Raw genomic sequence first — 21,474 nt, forward strand, 5'->3', positions numbered from 1 at the left:
AGGAAGCAGTTAGATGTGGATTAATCCTGCTACTTAATGGGATTTGGGAATATTTTGCTTATAATAGTCCTGAGTTTCCTCTGAACACCTTTTGCAGGACCACATTGGACACACATGTGACCTGCCCTTGAAGCTGAAAGGCTGGTCCCTTGGGGTGCCACCACCAAGTGTCCCCTCAATGCAACTGGGATAAAATTCCTCCAGTCATGCAAAGGCAACTGAAGAAAGAGGGTGAACACAACACCGGGGCTGCCGGGTCATGATTGTGGCGCAAGCTGGCACAGACTCCCTAAACTACACAATTACTAACCTGATAGAAATGCAGCTGAGGGTTTGTTTCTGATCTGGATTAGACTTGTACTACCAGATGATCTAGTTGATACAGAGCTGGTATTAATGAATATTGAATCACAGACTCAGTGGGTGATACCTGGGTCATGCTCACTCCAAGCCCGTAAGTTACTGCTGCTTATGCTAGTCAATGAACCAATGTGATGAGATAGAAAATATTTTTATTGTTTATGCTGTCTCAGGCAAGAAAGGGGATGCAGGTAAGGAATATAAGAACAGTGAGAGTGTCAGAGATAGTATTAGTTTGACTGACCTGCCTTGTCATTAAATGCATTGGAGAATTCATTCTGTCATTGTAAAGTGTGTTTTTCTGAGTAAGTCTGATTAAATGAGGGCAAGTTTCATGCAAATGCTATTAGAAATGTGTAAGGATATCTCAGCAGGTCCAGGCTGATCCTGGTAGCAGCAGAACCAGCATGCAGATAGACAGTGACCGCTGCCTTTCAGGAGCAGCAAAGAGGGACTGCATTATTAGGAGATGGGCTGTTATTTAAATTAACAGAAAAGGATAGCTAATGTTAGTGTAGTTTAATTTCTATCTTAGACAACAGAACAAATAGTTCATGGCAGCTAAGTGTGAGACAGGCCATACTTGGCTCATCCAAACTGGTGAAAGGATGGGACGAAATACTGAAGGACAAGATCCTCCTCCACCTTCAAGATTTCTTAAGATGTGCATTCCTCTCTGCCAGATAATAAAAATCAGAGCTCACCCCTAAATTCTGCACATCTGTTTTTTATTGCAAAGCCATATCAGTAACCCCATTACATGCTTGTGCATATCTGCAAATTAGCACGAGGGCCTGGCTGCTTCTGAGCCTCTGGGGAAGCAATTGGCCTTGCTACCACCAAGACCACTGCTAAAGTAAAGAGCATGGTTCTTCTCAGGATGTCCTATGGGTCAAGTGTGTGGTGTAACTTAAGTGTGGGAGTGAAGAATGGTGCAGGAATTTAAACGGCTCTCAGATTCTGCACTCCTCTTTTGCAGCCCAGCACCCAGTCTAGTGGGGTATTTGGCAAGTGGTATCATTCTTACGGCAGCTTGTTTATCATGACATTTGAATTCAGCTGGTTCAACGTGGTGCATATGTTTGCTGTTAAGCTCAGTTGGAACAAAATGCTCAGTATAACTGATGTGCTTGGTGTTAGGACACAGGAAGCAACAAGCTGATCCAGACTTAGAGGGTGTTTAGATGTGTAGAAAGAGAAGCCGGGCAAAGCGCTGAAAATGCAAGGATCAAATTCACAGCACTTTTTGTCTGGTAGTTGACTTTTTTCACCAACTCACAGTGAAAAATGCATGAGGGTTCAAAATATGTATTATTATACACAAAATAAAGAGTTAAAGCTTTTGTTGAAAACAGAACATCGTACTACTGCCATAGCTGGAGAGGTTATAGTGTGGGTCTGTTTTAAACACAGAAAACCTCCCGTGTGGCACACATATTCCTTGTCTACACTAAAAACCTCGATACACATGTCTTGGCAAGCCCTCCTGCTTCCTACAACTCTTCAGGATTTTTACAGATGAAAAAGAGGCTGCTAGCAGGGAATGTCAAAGTATGTAAAGAATTAATTATAAGTGATAATAATCCTGCAGACTTATACTGAGATTAAAATATCTCACAGAATCGTTTTTGTCCTTCAAAGGTAGATACTGGCATTTTTGCACAGTCTGACTTAGAGACACTCAGTAAAAACCTCTCTTGGAAGTCCTAAAATTAAACAAACTGTAACAACAAAAGCACTTTCCCACTAGCAAAGTGCCACAGGGCATCATCTAATAGAGCTGCAGCGGTTTGCTCTACAGACTTTCCACACTACTGGTAAAACTCAAAGAGGAACCAGGTCCCATAAGTTTCTGAAGGTTTTCCAAAAGTGAAACTGTGGCTTTCCAGTCTTTTGGTAGTTGTGCTAAGAGTTGAGCTCGGCAGGTTGTAGATTAGAGCATGGCCTAAAGAATGCCACGGTTGTGGGTTCAGTCCTGGCATGGGCTATTCACTTAAGAGCTGGGCTCGATGATCCTTATGGGTCCCCTTCCAACTCAGATTATTCCATGGTTTTGAGTTTTGGCAAGATGTATGGTCTAATCAAAGAAAATGATCATGATGGCCAAGGTACTGTATATAAACCCATAATAATCCCTTTATCACCTTTCCAGTAGTTTGGGTGACAACAGATAGTGACAGTCTCCTGCAAAATGCTTTGTGCCCAGATATTGCACACAGGTGCAATCACTGTGGCAAGGTGGGTACCAAGCACAGCCTGTTTGGGATTGCCTAGCACAACCACCATCTTGTAAAAGACCTATTTGTGGCATAGGACTGTACCCTCATGATGAAGGTGGGCACAGTGGCAGAGCAAGAGAAACCATAGAGCTGCTGGCCCTGAGCAGCTGGCTGAGGGCCAGGGTGAGAGGCTGGGAGATGCCGGCACTGACTCCTTAGCTGCTGCTGACATGACCTCACCGTGTATTCCTCTTGTTTCCTCTGAGGCAGGATATGATTTGACCTTCCAACAGCCACAGAAGAGTGCTGGGGATTGTAGCTGAAAACCAGCTTTGAAATTACGATTTCCAGCTTCTGTTATCCTCAGCACTATGGGGATGATGAGCAGGGACAAACTGGAGGTGCAGAGGGGTAGCAGACCCTCCAGACCACATAATATACCCTAAAGCTGCCCACAGCCCTAGGCAGGTGGGATTTCACCTGCAGTCTGAAGCACCTGTGAGGAGGGACCAGCCACTGCAACCACTTGCCAAGATGACTGTACTGAGCTTTGCTGCTCCTATGTCTCTCAGGCCCTCTTTCAACAGGGTATTAATCTTACAGTTAATGCAATCAGCTGCCCATTGTAACACGGGATTGTGCATGTGTTTATGGTTCTTGCTGAATGGGAGTCTTTATGCATTATGGGGAAAACTGTAAGGAAATTGGCTTGAAGGCTTGAAAAAATCATTACTGTATCTGCCCAAGCTGAAAACACAAACTAAGTATTTACCTCTGACTTTTTTTCCAGTTAATTAACAGATCTTACTGCATGTTAATTAACACCTGAGCTGTCAAATCTAACACTGGCCATTTCTCCCATTAACTAAACAGCTGATGGAGTTTAGAATAGATACATTTATTAGATTTGGGATGAAACAGTATTTTTACAGGAAGTATCTGGTATACTAGTTTGAGGGTGATGATGAAACAGTGCTTAATGGTCCTGTTATCTTACCTACTCATCACACAACAATCCAGCAGCAATTATCTAGTATCTTATGGGAAGCTGCTTGAGCTGCTGAACTCGCTGAGCAAGTCTCTCAGCACCCATATGGATGGCAACAGGCTGAGAGCTACAAGGTGTGCTGGGATGTTGTCTGTCCTGTCCTGGTGAGGAGAGCAGCAACATCCCCAGAGGGCAGGCAGGGTGGGCTTTCCTCATGGGGGATCCTGCCCACACTGATGAGAAAGCATTTGTCTTCCAAAGGCAGGGAAACAGACAAAAAAACCCAGTCCCCCACAGACTCAGAATTGAGCATGACCTTTTCTGAGTGTGTTATCCTTTATCTTCTGCCTCTCAGTTCCACTTTTATCCATTCCTCACATATTCAATCTATATTTACCATTTTCTCACTATCTTCAGACCTATTGGAGGCATTTTGGGAAGAATGAACAAAGACAAGTTTATTCTCTCTGGCTGAGCCTCATGCTTAGGCTGATGTGCCACAGGTATGAGCAACCAGAAAAAAATTTTGAAATCTAGATAGTTGCTCAGTTGCATGACATAACACTCCCATTTACACAAGGCAGGAGACACACCTAGAAGAGCTAGTTTGGAAATAACAATAATAAAACAACATGTGCCCAATCCACCCCGTTTGAAAGGCAAGGGCAGATTGAATGCTTGGGGGAAAAGTGGTTCTGAAACCCAGTTATTACTGTTGTTTTCCCAAAACAGAGTCAACAGCAAAAGATCAACAAGGCCATGGCAGCCCTCAGGCCACTCAAGGAGCTTGAGAATAGTAACACATGAAAAGACTTCAGATTAGCAGGAATCTTGATCTTGACACTGATGTTGGACTTTATAGTGTTCAGTGTTGTTGAGATTCAAATTCTTCAGGCAGTGATGCAAATAGTGGTTACCTTCAAAGATGAGATAAAGGGATGGCTCGGATTTTGAACAGAGCTTTACTAGGGAGTATGCTGGTGTCCCCTAGAATAAGAGGTTTTTGTTGTCAAGTAAGGAATTTGGCATCTGCTTGTACAAACCTTGTTTCTAGTGTAAATCTAATTATCAGCTTTCCCCACATTAGCCCTTTTATTTAGAATGGCAACATTCACTTCCTCATAAGCATCTTGGTTTTGCTCACCCATTACTCTCTGGGGTAATATGTGTCCTCCACCTAAAAGCTGAACATTGAAATTTGGAGCTGGAAGGGCAGGTCTGGAGTATAACTTTACAAGGACTTCATTCAGCTCCTTTCTGAGTTGCTAGAACAAGGAACACGTTGAGCACATTTTTCTTTTATCAGATGATTTGGATTTTCCTGTAAGGTTAGTTGGTAAGTTGTGGGATTTGGAGGTCCCACTCATGATAGTGATTCTGGGGGGAAAGAAGCATGCTGCGGTTCTTACAGAGTCTTGGGGGTCCAGCTCTACTTGGGCAGTTACCAACCCCAGGCCTAATTTACTCCAGCAAGCACAGCGTATTTCAGTTTTTTTGTTAGTGAATACAACTATACAAGGACTTCTGGGGGCAAAGCCTCCCTGTAAAGCATACTGGTGGTGTCAGAAAGGTCCCCCTGGAAGGCAGAATGAGTTTGGAAAACACTATTTAAAAGTCTGGGATTATGAGGAATTACCAAAGGAGTTTCTTACTGACAGAATGAGACCCATAACTAAATTCTGATCTAGACAGATTTCTGCCGCCTCACGCCATTGTGCAAATATGTGATTGCATGTCACCACCAGGGCTGTGCAGTTGCGTACCTCTGAAATTGCCAAAGAGCCCAATTAGCTAACCCCATCATCACACACCTAGCACTGCTTGTTCTACTTTTCCCTTGCTTTCGAACTAAAAGGGTGGAGGAAACTAAAGTAAGCACTTTGCTCATTAGCAGTCACCTTCTCCAGTTCGCAGATCTCGGGAAGTGAGGGTGCTTAGTGATAACCGGCAACACAAGCTGTGTCTTTGCCTGGAATCCCCTGTGGTGCCCTGCACATGATGTGGGCTGTATGTAGTGAACTGGATATGCAGTGTGTCAGCTGTGCTTGTAATTTAGCCAGTCTATTCTCCAATATCCCCTGTATCTCCAAGCAGGGAATCCTGTGTGGAATGTGTATCTGTTAGGTATCTCAGAGTTCTAGCACTTATCCCACACAAATATATAATATATCTGAAGAGTTTGGAACAAACTGAGCCTGCATCATGTGTGCTGTACAGCTAATTGCAGTAAATCAGAGGTATTTGCCACTTGCTGGGACTTGATGAGGAAGGGGATGTCGCTTGGGCAACAGGGACACAGATGGTCTCCCTTGTGCATAGTTGGTGAAAAAGTGTGTGTGTGTGTGTGTGTGTGTGTGTGTGTGTATACAATGACTCTGGAGTCAGTGTGAAGCTGTCTGATGAGACAAAATTTATCTGACATCTGCAAAAGCTGGAAAAAGTCCAAATTCCTTTTTAGTTTCCTCATTTGGACAAAACTTGTATGCTGAAGAAGAGAGCAAGCTCACATAAACCCAGACTTATTGGACCCTGAATTCAAAGCATTTAACTCTCCTGAAAGTGCTTGTATGGGTGGGAAGACATTTTAGTATTTGACTCAGCTGCTCCCATGCAAAAAGGAGAATTGTATTTGCTGAAGCTGGTAAAACAATACTGTGCAAGCTACAGGTGCCTCTCACACACCTGTGCTGCTCTGTTCAAATTAAGTTGCTGGTGATGGACATGTAATTGTGTTTGCAGATGTGTATCTGGCAGGATCTTGGAAGTGTGTCCTCAAGAACAAAAGGAGCAGCACCCAACCCCTCCCCTTTGGCTGACATGGCTCTGCTGGGAAAACTTGAGAAAGCCCTGACAGTGATGGAGATGCATTACCTGCTTCACATTCAGCAACCTTGCAGGGTTTGCCGGGCTGTGACGCTTTGGGGAAATTTTAAGAGGTGACTTTTGAACTATCAAGTGAGCAGGGTTGATGTGGGAATGCAGAGCAGACAGTGAGCACCAGCCCTGCCGTACCCTGGGGCAGAGGTGGTCATAGCTGCCTTTCTCTCCTGCCCAAGGCCCAGCTCCCACATCCTGCTGCTTCCTTCGCACACCCAGCCCACCTGCTTGCCCCTCTCCTCCTCCTACTTCTCCTCCTCCTCCCAACCTGACTGGCTCCTCAGTGCCCTCTGCTACCTGTGTTTCTCTTGGCAGCCTGGGCAGGGCTTCCTGGAGCAAGGGAGAGAGTAGCCCAAGGCTACAGAAAGATAATCTAGTATGCCTACAAAATTAATCTGTTGTGCCAAGGCCAGTATTAAACTATGCCCCTGTTCTTCTTATCACTGTGTTCATCAAGCTATACCATGCAATCACACAACTCATGAAGTGCCTCATCCATACCAGGTCCTTTCTGTAGGCCCTCTTCCTGATCCTTCCTTTTTCCCAATAGATCAGAAATATTCTTAATTTGTGAGCTATTACTAGTGGGTAATCCCATCAATATATTTTTCAAGGACAAAAGTATATAGCAGATTCAGGGCATGTCTGCCAAATCCAATTGTTTTTAGTCGAGAAACAATCAATTTTTTGATTGCTATGCTCCCTCCACACTAGATAATCATTCTCATCTTCTTATATTTTATTCTACTGCTGGGTAGTGATTTACTGCAGAGGAAAACCTACTTAGTGAAACATCCACCATCACTGATGAATTCTGCATGACATACATGATTAAATGTTATTTAATTTTTTAATGATGTCCATAAGTGTATATGAGTGTTCTCTGGGGAATATAAATTTCCATGCAGCAACACTGAGCAATAAGCTACTCAGAAGCCTGATGTGCTAAACAATTCAGATAGGTCAGATGATCAAATGTGACTGTTCCAGCTTTAACATTTATGGTTCCTGAAGAACAGAAACAATCTTATCAATCCTGAAAAAAGAAATCATTCCTTATTTGATTTTGTACTCCAAGCATCACTTGGCAACTTGTTTGTAGCTTTGCCTCTCATCTGAGTACATCCATGCTGATCCTTCCTTTTGCAAAAACATTATGCCTTTTGCCTTGATATTGATCTGTTTGCCAAGGATTAGCATACAATTGTACAACCCTCTTAAAGCTTTATCATATCTTTATTGCAAAACCCATATAAGCCCTTTTATATTATGACAGAAGAGTCTATATCACATCCCTTAATCTGACAGGCTTCTGTAGGAATGAAAGATGTAGATATGATTGCAGAGTTTGAAAGTCCTGTTCTAAGCTGGTCCAGCTGCCCAGCAAAAGAATCTAAAGAAGATATATCAGTCTCTTTGCCAGAGTTTTGTAATGCAAGATGCCTGCACATGATGCTTTAAACACCCAGTCTTTAAGTCTACAATTAAGTGTATTCTGTATCCTTAAGAAGATGCTGATAAAAATCTCTTCTTTAAGATTGATTTTACACCCTTTCGCCTAATGTGTACTCTCAGAAGCAAATCTTCTACACAGAATGGAATAAATCAACTGTGATGATAAATATTGGGACCATATTGGCGTAACTTGAAGACCAGTGGAACAACTTTCATGTACTGCTGAAAGTCTTTAGGAAGATAATGATGCCAGAATCTCTTCCGTGGTACTCTGCCTTCTCTGCTAAGCCCAGTATTCATCAAGGATGCCACAAGAAGCATTTGTTTTCCTTTTCAATGGAGGAAGTCTGTGAACAGTTTGCTCTTGCTGCTCAACAGCATCTTTCCTTTCTTTAGAAAAAAGAAATTAAAAATGAAACCAAGAGTAGTTTTGCCTCCAGTGACTTGCACCATAGGACCACAAACTAGGCAAAGTTCACCCTTTTTTCTCTCCACCTTGTCCCAGTAGCTTAGGACTTGCAGGCTGAGATGACCCAGTGTCACAGCGGTACTGGTGCTTATCCAATGACACTTTTACGAGAGGTGAGAAAGATGTTTTCATAGTGAGAAACTCTGGATATAAATAGGAAAGTCCACTGAACCCTTTGTTTCCAGTGGCTGATAATAATAACTGATGTGGCAGCCCTGCTCTGGCTGGGCTCTGCAGAAGCTGGTGGAGAGGCGGATAATAGATAATCCACAGAAAGATTCAGTCAGCAACTAAATGAGTGCAGGGAGCTGTGCGAGGAGGGAGGGGACAGGCAAAGCCAGAGAAGAGGTCAGCCATGAAGCAATTTTTCATCAAGACCAGGCCTTTTTGAGCATTGCCTTTACATCTACATTTCTCTAGCAGAGAAATCATTCTGTAGAGAACTTCTCCATAGACTTCTTTTTCCCAGCCCAATTTATGTAGGCAGATGTGTGTTTTGAGTTCAGATTTCTACAGGGAAGGAGGAGGCGGGTTTTTCCTTGAAGTTGGCTCTGGGTAGTTTTGTGCATATGCTGTTACTGCTCCCCTGAATTTCACACCTCTCTCTCTTCCACTGGAGACCTTGCTTTCCCGTCTGCATCAGGCATGACACCTCCTCAGTGACTCCTCCCTCCCTATGAGTTTGTGATGTCTCCTTTACCTGGGTATTCCTTTTGCTGGACTAGAATCTCCTGTTGGAATCTTCCCATTTTAAACTCATGGAAGTCTTTCATGGAGATCTCTCAATCCTTCTTTTTTACTAATTTTTTTTTGCACTGTCTGGGGCCAACAGCCAGTCAGGACCATGCAGCTGAAGCACTGTAGAGAAATAGGAACAGCTTCCCTCACACATGCTGTGATCCCCTTAGTGATTCTCCCAGGCCACCTTTTTTAGAAAAAGGTCATATTTAGCTAGCTGGGTTACTCGACAAATTGTTTGTAGATCCTAAGCCAAAACCTCTAACACAAACAGGACCAGTATGCAACAATGCGATACTCAAGTATTTAGTCAGTTCCTATTCCAACTCAAGCTAGCTAAGGAATAATAAATGTTACAAAATGCTGGCTCCCCAAAACGTTTGGCTAATCTATCCCTTTATTTCTGGATCTAATCAGTGTTCCAAACTAATATGCATTCAATCTTGCATTTATACATTTTTGTTTCTGATCCAAAACTCTTGCTCTGCATATTTGGAAGCTACTTTGCTCATCGTCCCTTGGCAGGGGTGGTGACAGCCGTCCTGGGGCTGATGGCTGCACCCTGTCAGTGAGAGCTCCAGGTGCTGGGAGTGGGAGAGCACAGCATCATGCAAATGTGAAAGCTAAATTTTGCCTCAGGGTAAAAAACTGGGGGGAAAACAAGGTGAAATCTGAATGCAGGCAGCATCAAAATGAGACTGGCGCATCAGCTCGTGGCGGCTGGGGGAAGGGACAGCGCTGCAGACTGCCGGGCAGCTGCTCAGCACTGCTAGCTTCGCCTGCCAGCACTCAGGCTTTGGATTTTTATTTTCTCTTGAAATCTCTTGAGGGGTGAGATGCTAAAGCACAGTGAAGAACAGGACTGCAAATCATCAGCCTGTCTGGCTGTAATGATGTGAGGGCATGATGTTGCAAGTGCTTCCCCGTCTGCATCCCCCTCTGGCAGGTGCCCCAGCTGTGCTGTGCCCTGCCATGCCATGACCTACTCAGCACAAAGAAGCCCCAGCCTGCCTTGTAGCCAGCCCTGCCAGGGAGGGGAATGGGAACCCAGTCCTAAACCTTGTTCATTTGTTGCTTCACGCTGAAATCCTGTGGGACAAGGAATGGGAGGCAAGATTAACATGTTCAGTAAATGCCATTAGCATCTCTGCAGTCCCAGTGGGAAATACCTTATGTGCTGTCTAAGATCCCTGGACAAAGTGAGGGACTTTTTTTCTAAGGGTAAAGTAGGCGATACAGTGCAGCTGAAACCAGCCTACTCTTTCTAAAATATAATAGAGCCCCTGGTGGTCTAGGGGTAAAGGCGCCGCGCTATCACCGCCGAGACCCGGGTTCGATTCCCGGTCAGGGCCACTCCCCGGGCAGGTGGGGCTCGTTAGCCCTTAAAGGCAACCCATCTACGTCCTAAGGACCTCGCTGCCACCGTCCAAGCTCGCTTGGCCCCGGCAGATGAACCTTAGGATTAAAGGGTGGGCTCAGTTCCGCGCACACTGTGTCTCACCTAAAAAATCCAATGCGCAGGCTGGAAGGCGGAAAGACCTTCCCCGGATCTTCACTCGTGAAGACTGGCCATTATATTACTCTTTCTAAGTGGTGCTGGAGGGAACAGCCTGAGCACAGCCCTGAACAGGATCCACCCTCTTGTGCATTCAAGAGTTGTGTTTGACTCAAAGGCCAAGCAAAATTAACATGTGAACCTTTCTCATAGCTTCCTTTGTAGAAAGGTTTCCAGTTAGTTAGGCATGGAAATACTGGGCATTTGCAGGTATGCATGAGATGATACATGTCCGTCATCCCACTGAAGTGAGCAGGCCACTGCTGCGTCAGGGTGCAGGAGACTCCTTCATGCAGCGGCAGTTCTGGGGCCTTTGCACTTCAAATAATTTTTTAGTGTCTTTCTCATGCCATTTTGTCAGCAGCCAGTAAGTTTCATCAGGAGAGGGACACAGGGCTGGGACTGGCCCTGCTCCAGAGAAGTTGCTTTGTCCTTCTCTTTAGGTTTGGGTTCATCCTGGCGCTTGGCCCTTTAGTCCCAGTGGGTCATGGTGCCAGCTTGACAAGGCCAGTGCAGTCTAGGGAGGTGGCAGGAGGGTCTTGGGGTGTCCATGGATACTGAATATGGTTCTGCTCCCCTGGGCATGAGGAAATCCTTGGAAAACCACTGTTATCGTGCCAGGGTACCTGTCAGGCAGCAGCAGTGAGTACAGGCACATCAATAGGGGCTCAGTTTAGAAAAAACTTACTAGAGCGGTTGAAAGGAGGACAAGGGAAAGGGCCTTCACCTGCTTTATTTAAGGTTGCATTTAGTTTCTTGGAAAGGAAAGCCACGGAGAATATTTTTCAGAGCCCCTGTTACCCTGAAAGATTTGAATCTGACATGGCTACCACTTTTTTCTGTCTTGAAATGCGGGAGAGAAAGGGGTGGTTTCGCAAGGCATATCTAAGCACTGTGACTCATGCTTATCACCATTCCACTAATGCATCTAATTTGGACAATTAAGTTAAACTTGGTATTAACCTTCCCCACAGTTCTTTGAAAGCAAACCAAAGTCTATCCTGGCCAGGGGTACATAATCCTAGGTCTTCCATGATTAATATCAAAGTGCCACTGTGCAGCTTAATTTGTTACTGGTTGCAAGGTACACTTAGATCTCAGGGTGGTTGTAACAGTGCAAAATATATAATTAATAATGAGTAATAGCGCCATAATCTGTGGCTCTCCCTTCTTTCTTGGTGTGTTCTCATCCTAGCCACAAAGCACAGGAACCCTCGAGCATTCCTTTAAGTCATCTCAAAACACTACTCTAACACTTTGTTTCTGCTCATTCTTTTTCTCCAAATTAGAGCTACATGTTCAGACTACAAACTGTATCAGGCAGAGACCTTACTCCCATTATATGTGAAAAATGTTTACAACAGAATAAAAGTATCACTAACAGAACAAACACTGTAGTAATTACATATTCATTGAATTTTATGTCCCAGTGGTAAGAGTAGATGCATTAGTTGGTCCCCAGACACAAAGATAAGCACCAGTCTGCTGCAGCACACACCATGCCCTGATGGGAGATAAGAAATAGAGGGTGTTGAACTGATTGCCAGAGACGCCATAGGGAGGACAAACTGGGAAAGACCAGCACAAACTGCTCCTTTGTGGGAGGCAACTGATCCCATGGGGAAAGGCATCCCCAGGACTATGCCAGAGTTCAACTTTGGTGTTTCTTGATACTACCTCTCTCTCTACATAAGATGATGATATTATTATTATTAAAAGCAGCAATAGTAGTAGTACTATCATTATTGTTGATGTTGTCATTGTTATTTGGTATTATCACCCATTGACTGCAGACATGGTGCAGAGTAGCCTAACTGAGGCAGCAGATGGGTATATGAGCTGCTTTTGCAGTCTCTGGATTCACACCAGTGAGAGGAGCAGCCAGAGGCAGGAGAGAGAGTGGCACAAGTCCTTTCCTGATGCAACTGCCTGAGCATCAACAGCAAGGAGCCCTACACAGAGCCATGGGCTGCAGCGTCTCAAACTCCTGCAATTAGATTTTCCTACGTGTGTCACTCACATGTCGTGGATGCCCTCTGGTCACATCACGTTGCACTCAAGTTGTATTCAGCAGCATTTAAGGACATGGAACCCATTAGCTGCAAACTCTTTCCCCTCACCCCACTAACTAACCTTTTCTGACATCATGTGTAGGATTACCAAATTATCTCTTCTCAAAGTGTTTCCCCTGTGAACTGACATGGAAGGAGCAAGATGCAGCAGCTGGGGACAAAGAGGGCAAGGATGGTTTTTTCTGTGGGCCAACGAGTGCCTCGAGAGCTAGTCACAACACCCTTTCATCGATTTTGTTCAGGACTCAGCAAATGCAGAGCCATTGATTGTCCACTGAATAGTCTGTAAGCTCTGCCTTTGCTGAGTTGTACGTGGAACAGAGCCAAAAGGAGAAGAAATAATTAACAGCCTGCCCTGTCCATATGTTTAAAATATACTACAAAATGAAAACAGTCCTGTGGAGAGTTCTCTGCACTAAAGCTTTTCCATCATGTGGAGTTGGAATATTTTCTCTGTTCCTTAGGGGAGGACTTAGGACAATATTTGAAAAACAGAGTTACTATTAATTTTAAGACTCTTTCTTCCCAATTCTTTCAATTCATTATTCATACTTTGTATGCCTGTATAAAAGAGAATTAAGGTATTGTATGTATTGAAACTATTTCAGATGTTCAGAATTCATAAGCATACTAAGAAAAAACTGAAATGAATTTAGACCCTGATAGTACAACTGGAAAGCAAGATTCCTGTTTAAAACCAGATTTTTACCAAAACTTTGTGGTCTAGACCATAAAGATCCGTTTATTTAAAATGGATCTGACATCACCAAACCCAAAGCCATTTAAAGCAACTTACGGGGTTTGAATTTCTTGGGAAAGAAATAACATACAAAACCCTATTAATAATAGGGGGTCCTTGTATGACAAAGAAGGAATTCGTCTCAATCTCTATTGATGTGATTTGAAGCACACCCATATGAATGCTGTCTATGCCTCTTTAAATGACTAATTTCAGAAAATCTCCTTAGGAATCATGTTAATAGCTCTCCTGCTTCTATCAGTGCCTGTTGGCCTTATTTTCAGATTTATGGCAATTACTTTCTGGTGAATAACCAGTGCAAGGCAAAGAAGATCACAGCAGAACAAGCCAGCAAAGGATCCTCTCCTCTCTGAGTAGTCTGACTGAGTATACATCCAGTTTCCCACCCCATTGTCACCCAACGTTGTGACAATGGTCAAGACAAGCCTTCCAGGCGTTCCCTTAAGGGGTAATTCTCCACTTTGCCACACCTTAGAAAATTTTCATGTAAAAAAACCAAGATAAATTAGGCTGTTTAGGTGGGTTTGTTTTCACATGAAGAACCTGCACAAAAATCCAGACTCTCCTCTTGTTGCTGTAGATGTCCTCCCCTGAAGATGGTCTCTCCTGGCCCACTGCACCAGAGGTCTATGAAAGCTAAATTGGCATAACCAGTCAGGTTTAGGACAGATCCCAAGGTCAGTCACCCAGCCTACACTGAGTGTTATCTTTTTGGTATTCTCAGCAGAAAAGCCAAGTACTGAACAACCTACATAGCAACCAGCAGCAAGACCCTTCACCCTTAGATACGTCCCTTCAGACTCATGTTCAGGTCTGCTGGCAGAGCCAGGTGGGGATTTCACTAGCACACAATGCAGGCTGCACCTGTAGATGTTAATCTCTCTAATCATTAATCTGGCACCTTGCAGTGCAAATACTCCAGGCAGACACAGAGCCCTCTGGGTTGGCTGGACTTGGATCAAATATTCCTTGTGGAATCCCAAACATCTGTTGGCACAGACATCGCTGGACCCAGCAAATCTGCTGTCCTCAAGAGGAAACCAACTATTAGCTCCCCAAACAGCTGGGGATGGTTATTGTATAACATCAGCAACCTCTCCCTGTTCTCCATGTCTCAGGGGCTTATTTTTCCTGTGGTCCCTTGCCCCACTACTCTGACAAGTATAGCAGGCTTGCACAGGGCCGTGCTCATGTGTTCACAGTTGGAGCACAGCTAGAGATGCCTGTGGTGGCAAGGATGGCAAAAACTTCAGTGTCAATCCTCTACTGTCTGAGGAAAAATGTGAACAAAGGGTATCTACAGCTAAGAGATGTGCATCACTGGGTGGGCAACAGGAGTGTCAAAACCTTCTGCTCTTACTCCACCTTCTTCATGGGAGTCAGTGCTTCTGTCCTGCAGCCTTCTCCCAGTTCAGACTATGTGCCCTGGCTCACTGCTGTCAAGGCCTCTTCCCCAGCTTTAAAGCCAGAATACAGTGTGGCATAACACAGATTTCACCTTTCTTTTATTTCTCCACTAATTGAAAGGTCAAAACAAATTGAATTAAAGAACTATGTGGGGAATTCAGTAACTAAAAGCTTGTGAGCAGGTGTAAAAGCTAATCACAAAAATAAATAGTTACCTGGTAACTTCATTACATTAAGTTAAGAGCTGTATGTGCTGCATAATATAATAGGAGCTTGGGGAGCTGAAACCACTGAGAGGCCGTAAGTCATAGCTGGAATCACAGGAGAAACCCCATATTGCCATAATGTTGCAGGCTCAGAAGCAGCCTGGGAAGCTGAGCTGTGGGTGCAGATGACATCCTGACATCCTCCTTAAATTGAATTACGTGCATGTCTACCATCTTTGTATGTGCAGCCTGCATTTCCTGAGGTAGCCCAGCTGAGGGGCCAGGGACAAGTGAAGCAGTAGGGACAGGTAGGCTGAGAGTCCTTTGTGTTATAACCAGCCTGTATTTTAAGGCAACAAGCCCCCATGCAAAGTATTTGCCCTGGGAATAGACTGCTAGGTAGTATCTGTGGGGCTGAAACATGTCTTCACTCAAAAGGGAGAAGGGAGTGTTGGGGAAGTAAGAAAACTCACTATCAAATCAGTAACATAATCCGAATCATTCCATCCTGGTCTTGTCCAGAGGGGAAAAGCTGGCAGGCATCTCCTGACAGCAGAGTAGGAATGTCCTGCAGAATGGGTTGCACCTCTCCTTCCTTCCCGTGAAGAACAGGGTTCAATAGGGAAGAATGCTTTGGAGTTCCTGAATATTTTCCCAGCACCCTTGCTGCTGTTGAGGGTGATGCACAATTGTTCCTTCAAGTTTCAGGTCACCAAAAAAATAGTTGTGGACAGGGCTCTCATAGCTCACAGCAAGGTAGGAGCAACTGTGCTGTCAAGAGCTCTTTGCAGACACAAAGATGTGTAAGATGAGCATAGGCTGGACAAGAGCAGTGAGTAGCCTACAGAGAGCTACCAGGTAAGGTTTTAGAGGTCTGGAAGTGTCTCACAGCCTAAAAAACTCCTGCCTATCTTTTAAATCAAACTGCAAAGTCCCTGGTAAGTGGGTAACTGCAGGTGGCTCTTGAGCAGTAGTCACAGCAAGATTTTCTGCGATGGCGAAATCAGCCTAAAGGTAACTACTGGAAAAATACACTGGTAAAATATTTAAATAACACCAACAATGTTATTTAAATAAGGAAACAAATCTTTCTGAAGCCGCTGAAAGAATAGTTGAGTCTTAGCTAAACCAAGGGCCTCAAAAGAGGCACCACCCCTGAGTCCTGAGCAAAGGCAGTCCAGGGAGAACCAGCTATCCACAACTGTTTGTAACAGAACTGACAGTGGGGAAAAAGAAACCTTGAGCTATTGCTAAAATTAATGTTTTTATTTTCTGCTAAATCATTTTGATCATGCTGGAGTTATCAAATTGAAACAGTTCTTTCCATTAAATAGTTAAATTTATGTAGTCCTGAGATGCTGAATTCTCTACTGATCTTGTAGGGCAGCCAGTCTGAAGGAGAAAGGGTAGAGGATCCCTTGTCCAGCCTTTTTAATTTTAATTTATTGCAGTCAGTACTGTCCTTTGCCACTGCATAGCTAGGGGGAAGGGAAGAGAGCTGAGCCGTCAGCTGGGGGATTGCAGTAACCTTGGTGTTTGTACACACAGCCAGTGCACAGCAAGAATCTCCTTTGTCTGTTATATGCTTTTCCCCATAGTACTAAATTAATTCGTTTTCTTTGTAATACAAGGATCTAGTTTAGATTCAAACTCAACATTATGAAATACACCACCTCTCATCTTACACTAAGGAGTTATGAAAATATAAGCTATTAAAAGCTGAATTTCTCTGTGTTCTTAAACAAATGTATTTCCTGAGCCCAAATATTAGCTGTGTTATTAGTAACTAGAGCAATACAGTCATACTATTTCCAAACCCCCATCAACTCAGATATCTTAGTAAGCTTTGGAATTAAATAACCCAATTTCAATACCTACTTTTTGTAGGAAGTCAATTTTAAATGGGGAGGAATCCATTTTAAATAATATGAAGGTAAATAAAAATTGTTCATGAAGTAGGAAAAATCTAAGTTTTCTGAAGCATTTTATGTTTGTGGCAGTAAATTCCACCCTAAAAATTGTAAAATTCACCCTATAACCTTCACATTATCAGTCTGTACATTGACAAAACACATGATAACTGTGATAGTATCTACAGGCCTCATTAAAATTACCTTCTTTTGGTTTGGAAGGGTCAGCAAGGTTAACATGCTGGTACAATGTTATTTCCCACCAGTATGAAAATCTTCTGAGTTTACAGATCCCCAAGTTTTGATCACTAACAAGACTCTTATTTGAACCATTAAATCACAGCTTGGTCCCCCAGTTCAGCAAGATGTTTAAGCACCAAATCCAAGCTTTAATGCCAAATAAACAAGTGTATCATACTGTTTTTCCATTTAGGCTGCTATACAAACTGAAATAAAATGCATCTAGCTTAATGTGTGCATTAAACATTCTGTGTAAGCACATGAAATTACAATCTTAGTATTCTATAATGAAATCATAACTGCTGCCTGCAATAAACTCAGCATAAATCTTCCTGCTTTCCCAATGAAGCAGTGTCAGACTTCTCCGAAATCTGCTCCATGAAAGCAATAAAGTCATGAAAAAACAAACAAGATAAGTCAGGACTGAGTCCTTAGCAGACAAACATTTTTATGCTCCTAAAAGTCAGATTTTTGTTTGTGTTCCCATCTCAGGATTCATTCCTGTACCATCTTTTTCTTCCAGCATGCTCTTTTGACTGTTGATTGAAGAATTTTGCAATACTCAGCATCATTACAAGTTATGACTTCATTCCTATCTCTTGGTGTCTGTACGTCAATGGCTTTTTGCCAATCTCTTGAAGTTGCAATCCAAACCTTCAATTTCTCATGCATGAAAGCCAGAAAAGTCTAGATAGCATTCAGAATGCCAAAAACCATCTGATCTTGGCTTTCTTCATAAATCAGATGATGCACTGTCAGTAGTGTTTACAAAGGCTGGACACCAAGAAACCCACAACAGGCTTGTACCAGTCTCTTTACAACCTTTATTGAAACATCTTGCTGACTTTTGCTCCTTGCTAAAAATGTAAGAAATCTCTCTTTTCAGCTCATTAACAAGCCCAAGTTTTCATTAATGATTATTAAACCTAACTAACCAATCTTTTTGCCTATCCCTGCCTCATGGATCAGGCTCAGCTGTGACAATAGTGCTGATGGTCTACATTCACCCTGTGGGCATTTCTGTCCCTTTGCATGTCAGCACCACTCTCCCAACAAGGTGCACATCAGCACAGTCATTGAGAGCAGAGGTACTAAAGCTGACTTAGAACGGATGGGTGCTTGTAGTCTAGGTGGCAGCAGGTTGAGCCCCTCCCTTCTGGTTCCTTCTGAAACAGCCTGAGGAGTGCCCAGTCTGGCACTGGCACAGGTGCCAGCCTTGATGCCACCCCGAAAGGTGGTGGGAAGAGCTACAGCCAGGACTGTACTCAAAGCTATGCTTAGCTGAGCATTTAGGTAGGCTTAGGGAAGCACAGATAAGTACTCTCATTTCGCTTTGTCTTCTTCTTCAACTTCATCAGCTGCCTTAGTTTAAGGTTAAAGAGCTCAGAGGGAACCTAATGTGTTTCACAAAGCCTGCTTGCACCTCATGCTTCAGTGGCCCTAAGAAGGCTTCTATCTCAAGTTCTGCTTTCCCCATCTGCTGCAGATGAGTCCTGTCAGCCGACAAGATTTCCAGATGATCCCAGGGCACAAAGGGACCCCTGCTTAGGTCAGTGGACTCTTGGTCTTTGAAGCCTTCATGAGACTGGCCAGGGAGTCACCCAGCCTGCTTTGTGTCCCTGCTGGGCACACAGCCTCTCCCTGGATTAATGAGCCCTTCTGTTCACTGGGTTATTGCTAGTTTAAAACAAAGCCAGGGAAGAAGTGCTTTGGTTGGGAGGGAGGATATGCTAAGGAAGCATGCCTTAAGGAATTGCCCTTTATTGTTTTTGCATTGCAATTGAGAAGCCCTGTGGAGGAGACAAGGAGGAGGGTGGGAAAGCAGACCTAGAGCCATTTAAAGTGGACAGACCGGATTTATAGCGCTAGACACTGATAGCAGGGATGCTGCTCTTTGATTTGAAGCCTCTGTGTTTGCCTGATTAGCAGAGTGACATGTAAACACTTGGTAGGGAATCTTGACATTAAGCTAAAAGCAGCAAGAGTTGAAGTCTCTGGCTGATTGCAGGAAAGCTTGGAGACTTGTTATTTTAATTGTGTCTGGAGTTCAGCTTTTGGGCCCAAGCTTAGTGCTTTTGGCAAACCCATTCTTCATTCTGAGTCAAAAGCATGCTACTCTTATGATATTACAGAGCATATTTGGAACATATTATTCGGCCCATGGCTCCTCCTGCAATTTCTCAGCTTTTTGTAGTCCTTCATGCAATTCTTCCCAGTCTGAGGAATACCAATGCTGCAACAGCCCTAAGGAGAAAATGTTAATTTAAAAACGAAAACACAGAGGCAGTTGCACAAAGATCCTTAACTATGTCTTTATGCCAATGGCTACCTGAAGTAAGTCAAACATGCTGTTGTATTGTTTAGCTGTATTCAGTCAACACTATGCCAGAGAAATATTTCATTCAGTTAAAAAGGAGAAAAAGAGCAAGTTTGGAACACTTGAAAAAATGTGTCAATTCAGGCAGAATGTGGCCCAACTAATCTAGTTGGAAAGAAAAGGAGAAAAAAAATGGAACCATAATTTCAGCATTCTAATGTTCCCAATTTATTTTAAAATTAATTGTAGCTAAGCTGAAATTTGAAAGCAGAGAGAGAAAAAAGGAAATAAAAAGACCTGGATTAGATTCACAATTTTCCTCAATTTCTTTTCATTTGGTCACAGACCTGAGAGGGGTGGCATTCAGCTACCTGGAGAACCAAAAGAAAACAACTGTTGTGACTAAACCTACTGTGACCCAGTTAAAGGACATCCATAGCTTGCCACAGGCTTTGGGAGAGCTGGTTTTAGCTCTAGGAGAGACACTGTTTGTGTTTCACTCCAGATCCTCAGTGGTACTCAGGCAACTAAGGGCAGTTGAAACCCATCTTCAGAGTTTCTGAGTGGCTGAGTGCTTGGAAAAAGTGCCCTGGGGTCTCCAACAGTCCTCAGTGGCCATAGGACAGCAGAGTCAGTGGCAGCTGCTTTCCTCTCAGGCTTTGTGTCTCTGGCCTTGAGGCACTGGCTGGAGGGACCAAGTACAAACTGTTCCCTCTACATGCTCAGAACTGCCTCCTTCTCCCCCTCCTTTAAATGTGTGTTACAAGGTGGGACAACACCACCATGCTCTTTTCACCTGCAGGAGACTGAGGCATTGCCTGTGTGGGAAGAGTGCCAAGAGCAGCAACAAGCTCTTCCCATCTGTGCCAGGAAAACATAGACCTATTTCAGACTGTACTGGTTTATCTGTCCTAAATCTCTTTGACAACCAGAACAGACTATCCTACAAACTGGCCCTGCCTCCCTACAACCACACCGAGTGGGAAAGGAGCAGGAAGAGGACCTGAATCCAGGTTTGATAATGCAAGGTGATTGAATTTGCTGCACCTCTCACTAGAGGAGTTCCAGCTTGTTTCTACGAGAAAAGGATGTGTCATTGATTTCACTGCCTCCCCTTCTGTCTGTCATCCATCATGCCCTCCCCAGCAACATTTTAGTTGGCTGGATGATCTTAAACACCACCCAAGGCAACAATGGTCCCAAAGTTGTTCCTGAAAGATTCAGTAGCATCAGCATCTGGGTACAGACAGGACAAACCCAAGCTTCATTAGCTCTGATGCTCACAGAGTGGTTTATAATAGTGTAAATATGTTTAATACCTTACTGCTTCTGCCCTAGAGATTTGCATTTATAAAAGGAAGAGGGGCTTGCAGATTCAAATGTGTAGTTACACCCCCTTAATTATATTACTCAAAAATTCTGACACCAGATAAGAACATGGTACTATAGGTACAGAAGCATCAAAATTTTAGCCTTGTGTATCTGAAGGACAGAGAATGTGGTTGTTCCTTTATATGCATCACTGGAAACCCCAGAATATTGCCAAAAGATAGGCAGGGCAGTCTTTGAGTGGCTGGCTGACACACGGGATTAACATAACGAATTATCACACAATGTGCTGCAGTTAGAGGCACAGAGATTAATTGCTGAAGGCCAGATGGGAGCAGTAGGGGTAAATACAGCCTTTTGTTGAAGGAAGAGGGTGAGGGCTGAGCATGCTAAACTGCAGTGACCAGCAGGAGAGTATGACAGCTCCCAGAGATTTTATCTTGGCAGGGCAGAAACAGGCAGAGCAGCCCCAGGGAGACCTGCCCTGAGCTGAACCACTCACATGTTCTGCAGAGAGTCAGCATGTGAGCGCCCCATCATCCGTCAAGGGATGGGGATCCACCACTGTGTCC

The sequence above is a fragment of the Myiozetetes cayanensis genome, unplaced genomic scaffold, assembly GCF_022539395.1.
Source record: "Myiozetetes cayanensis isolate MyiCay16 unplaced genomic scaffold, myiCay2020 scf2-11, whole genome shotgun sequence".
Taxonomy (NCBI): Eukaryota; Metazoa; Chordata; class Aves; order Passeriformes; family Tyrannidae; genus Myiozetetes; species Myiozetetes cayanensis.